Consider the following 5,631-nt stretch of genomic DNA (forward strand, 5'->3'; position numbering starts at 1 on the left):
CTTAACAAGTCCACTTTCTTGCTGCTTAAAAGTACACGCGGAACTTTTGAGAACTTGAAAGTACAGATCAAGTTCCGCGTGAACTTTCTAGTTGCCTAAGAAAACACGTGGCAATTTTTGACAGTTCGAAGTACAGAACAAGTTCCGCGTGAACTTTCTCGCTGCTTAAGAGTGCACGTGGTACTTTTAGCAACTTGAAAGTACAGAACAAGTTCCGCGTGAACTTTTTCGCTGCATAGAAGCTGAACAATGTATTCTAGAAGCAGCTTAAAAGTCGCACGAACTTTCAAGTGTGGATAATTACTTTAAAATGGGCTACTTAGAATGCTATTGATTAACTTTGAGAGCTGCTTAAGCCAAATCAGTCCCTTTTATCCGAACTTTTGGTTAGTTGGGTACTGAATATGAATTGGAAATTAACGTTCTCATGTAGCAAGTTTTTTATCATTTCTTCATCCTAAATCTATTTTGGACACAGTCAGGCGCGTACACAGGGGGGGGTTTTAGGGGTTCAAACCCCCCCCCCCCCCCCGAAACAAAAAATTATAACCCATGGGAAACATTGTGATATAAATTGTACATGTGTTGATTTATCACCATGTTCTAAAACCCCCCCCGAAAATTTTCTCTGGCTACGCGCATGGACACAACATATACAATATGTTTACATTTTCACCCACTATCAATAATGAACCTTATTCTAAATGGAAACTAACTTTATTTTGAGATTACCTTGAAATTTAATTTGTCATATCTGATTCAGCTACCCGCAGTCCTGATGATTCGATCAGCTTGTTCAAAAGTACCAGGCATTTATAACATTTTTGAAGGTAACATAATTGAAATGCAAGAATTTTTATTTGACAATTAAATATTACGACGTAATTTTCATAGTTCTTTATAACAAAATAAGAAATTCTTTTCTGGAGAAATAAAATACAGTTTAATCTGTATATGTGGCAACCCAGCATCGCACGGCATATTTCGAAACAACATAATTACTTCTATAAAGATGAGTTCTACATCTATACTTTCATTTTCGCATTGCGCGAGAGCGTTGCCGTAGTAATTGAATATATTAGTGACTGTGCAAACTCTTTTAAACTTCCATTTTGATTATTCTGATGCTTTTGGTTGAAAATGGAGAAAATTTATTTAATTTTTAATTACGATCTGTGGGACTGAAAAGTGCCTTAAATTGTCACGACCAACAGGATCTGATGGCTCTTGGCGTGTACACTCGGTAAACTCGTCTGAAATTTGACTCTGAGTTCGTTGTGATTTCAAATTGGATTAGACAGAAGATGGAACAATCCAAATCCATCAGAAGGTGCATTAGGAACTCACAATGAATTTCGGCGCATACTCCGAACAACTTAACTGAGCCCTTCCATGACTACTGACGACTTCGACTGGCAGGTCTTTGGTGTGGTTTTGCTGTGTTTCCGGCTGCGACTGTTCTTCGTCACAATTCTGCTGTTCGGCGTTTGCTTCATTCCAAAAGCATGAGGTCGATGTTTCGCTCCCGTATGTCTTGCTTCGACAACCGTTGCTCAGAAAATGATGTGAAAAAGATGAATGCTCATCTTTTATACCGATGCAGTTGTACAGCAGCAGATATTCTGTTCTCTCTTCCCCACGATGCGTTCCGAATTGCTGGTGCTGACATGGGCCAAATCCGACAGATTTTTAAATAGTGTACTTTGAAACACTTCAATGTTGTTGCAATACAAGTTCAAGTTGAAAAATTTTGAATCTATTGGTAGTTAGATTATATAAATCTTTCTACAGATCACTGAGCTGTGAGCTTTCAAAATACGAGAAAAGCAAACACGCGTCATGAGTTTTCTTCTTTGATACCAAACATTTCAGAAAAAATAATTGAGAGTATGTCATACAACTGAAAATTTTGTCATATATTATGATCATATTCCGATGGCATGTTGCAAAAATTATGACGATACTTTAGATACAACAAGAGATATTCACGGTAAAAAAAATTTCACTCTCTCAAGGGATACATTTTGAAAAGGCTCTCTCCATAGTGAAGTAAGTAGTATTCACAACAAAATGGCGAACAATGAATCCTTAAGGTGGAAATATTCTGGATATTTTCTTACAGATCTATTCAAAGACAATAAAGCAATAAGAATTGTGATTTTCTTTAAACCAAACTCGCAGGTTTTGTCATTTGATAGCCTAATAAACCGACTCCCAGAATCTTATCGGCAGCATTTGAATTTGATCAACATTCTACATCTGATAGAAGCAAATATAAACTCAAGATAGAGATATATTATTGTTATTTATAATGTTATTGATATTTCGTTCATTTTATTAATGTGTTAGTGTAAAAGATAGGTGACTTATGTCATGTCATTACACTCCAGCTTGAGAAATGGATGATGCTGAATAAGGTAGACCTTTTCGTTTGTTTCCAGTGAATGAAACAGTTTAAGCTAGAATTCTAAGAACTGGTTATTCACTTGTACTGTATGTCCGAAAATCTTGAAGATTTAAATTTGCACATTCAGTTATATATTTTCTAGAAATAAACTGAAAATCAGCACGAAAAACGTGCAAAATTAGGAAAGAATAAAAAGAAAACGAACTGACAATTTAGTGCGCATTTTCTCACTCAATTCCGATTTCCTAACCAAGCGGTTGGAGGCGAAATTCATTCGGAATCGGTTGTTGCACTTGGTTCCGCATTGATTCAGGTTTCATACTGAATTCCGCATTGAATTCTGAATGAACATTTTTCGCCCATTCGGATTTGATTCGGAATTTATTCCGGTCTGATAATGTGGGTGATATTGAACGTGATGAGGTTTTGTCCATAGTTTCATCGCGTGATATTTGATATTTTCACAACTCTGCCAACGATAATCAAGATTAAAACTTACACAGGTTATGAATAATATTTGCACTAATGGGAAGTTAGGTGAGATCTAAAGACTTCCCGAAAATCAAATTAGTCATTAGTCAATCTCTAAGAAAATGTAAGCGCATGTCTGAGAAATTTGAATTGCCATATATTATTAACTCCCTGTATATCCAGATCCGAAAGTTAAATTGAAACGAAATTCCTGAATTTTATATGGGACTACAAGGCCTTCCAGATCGTAAATCTTAGAAGCTATATATTCAAACCCCAACCTGAAAGGAGTCTGTGAGGGTTGTATTACGAGCTTTGCAATTTTTTCAGCATTAAAGGTGAGTTCTACAACAAAATGTAGTACTGGGATTTGGGTTTGAAACATTTATTTTATTACTAGCCCAATAGTTATAACATTTGACTTTTTAAACTAAAATAAAGACGAATCGAAAGTTTAGCTGTTATTATGAATTTCTGTTTTATTAATTTTTTTTAATTATTATAACGATTCCACGATGTATACGATCAATTGCTAATAATTATTGTCTTATTAAGTTAACAGCAAAATAATGAATTTTCACAAGCTTGATATAATTTTTAATTGATGGGAATGACATTTAGATGTATTAAGCATCATAAACTATATTGTTCCATCTTCGCGACATATTGCAGATAAATTATATGTTATTGCGGATTGCTTTCAAAGCTAAACTTTAAACACAGTTTCTTAACCAAAATCTTGGTTGCCGAAAAAAAGTTGAGAAAATCCTCAAAAAAAATAGTTTTTATCTGGATAACTGGTAGGCCTGCTTACGAATTTGACAACGAGCAGAAAAGAAGCAACAAAAAAACTGAACCATATCGACCGTCCTACGACAAAAGGGTCTAACTGCAAATGACAGTTTCTCTTTGTTTACGCTTTCTTTCACGATTTACCGAACTGATTTTATATTTGACGCTTTACCACAGACTAACAGACAGGACACTCAAATTAGATTCTTCAATCATTTTAACGGTCGTTTCGAATATTCCTTTAGTTGAGACAGTACTCGCATATGTCATGATGTCGCCACGTTACCCTATCAAAAACATCCTGTCTGTCATCTAGACTGTGTTTATTTTTTTCATTTACCAACAGAGTTGCCATTTATACAGAATTACCTGTAATGTATTGATTCATATACGTCCATGCGAATTTCATGCAGGATACAGATTTAATACATATTGCAAAAACTATATACATAATTGTGCTACTTCTCATCCTCCAACGCAATACAAAATCGAACCTGTTTTGTTACAATATTTACTTGCTTCTGGTCTACCGCCACTTAATTTCCGATGAAAATTACCAACACAATAAAAAATAATCTAGATGAGCAACGTTGAGAAAAATAAATGGTTACCTTCCAACATCGCTAAAAAAGTTAAATATATTATCAACGTAATCCAATAATTTATTGTGATGATTCATTTTCAAATATTATTATTAAATCAGGCATCCCTGCAAGCAGCTGATCGGTGTTGACAAACGAGGGGAAATCAACTAGTAAAAAAACTTGTACATAACACAAGGGGTGTACCGATAGTAAATAGTTCGCGCAGTACAATATAGGTGGAACTAGTTCATCACGAAAAATTATGTTTATAAGAATTTACTCATACTGTCATGTCTGTTAGTCTTTACTCTTCGCAAAACTTTCAAGGTAAAACTACAATCTCTCGATTTATATTGGAAACTTTGGAGAATTTTCAATAATGGCTCCGTAATAATCAAAAGAGATAGTAAACAAAGAGATACTCTCATTTTCAACTAGGTTCTTTTGTCGTGGGACTATCGATATGATTGTGTTGTTGTTATAGACGCCAGCGTTCTGTCAGGACACGAATTTCTTGAAACCATCTCATGAATATCTAAAGTTGAAGGCTTAAAGAATTTCCCATCTATATCTTAAAACTACCTTATGGAATACATTTATAATCCTTATGTCTGAAAGTCATAATTCGTTCTAATGACTTTCAAAGATCATTTTGTTGATTGTGGGTCTGACCTGCCACTGCTAAAAATCAACTTTTTCAATTGTTTCTCTACATAAATTTCACGTTTCTAGGCGCACTAAGAAATACATCTATAAATACTTGCTGTACTTGGTTTAATCGTAAGGTTTTTAAAAAGAATCACACTTCATTTGCTAAACTTAATTTTGGATTGAACTCTCTGAATTCTGGAATCGCATTAACTAGCATGTATTACTTGGATGTTCGTGAGACCTGACTACCTAGCCCTAAACTGTTGTATAAACAGTTATTCTGTCGAAGTCGTCGATGCGGCGTGGGGGTTTCGGCTGAAAAATGAATACAAATTTGATTGGAAATTATAAATCTCGGTTAATTCTTCAAAAGGGCGTACAAGCAAGTGACAGTTTCTCTTTGTTTACTTTCTCTTCTATTAATTACCAAGCGGTTTCCACGTTTATCACTCAACTCTTTGTAGGAAATGATACCCTAAACTTTCGACTTTCAAACAGTTGAGTTTTAAAAGAAAATCGTTTTAATCACATCACTATAATCGAAAGAGAGAGTGATTAAAGAGAAACTGTCACTTGCTTATACGCCTTTTGAGAAATTACCCGAGAAATATCAGTATAATACATACATGCATTCCTATCCCTTACAGTAAAAGCTTCTCGTTGCGTATTACTGATTTCAGCTGTGTAAGCGGCACGCTGGAAGAAAACAGAAAGAGAGAAACGTCA

Source organism: Malaya genurostris, chromosome 3, assembly GCF_030247185.1.
Source record: "Malaya genurostris strain Urasoe2022 chromosome 3, Malgen_1.1, whole genome shotgun sequence".
NCBI classification, from domain to species: domain Eukaryota; kingdom Metazoa; phylum Arthropoda; class Insecta; order Diptera; family Culicidae; genus Malaya; species Malaya genurostris.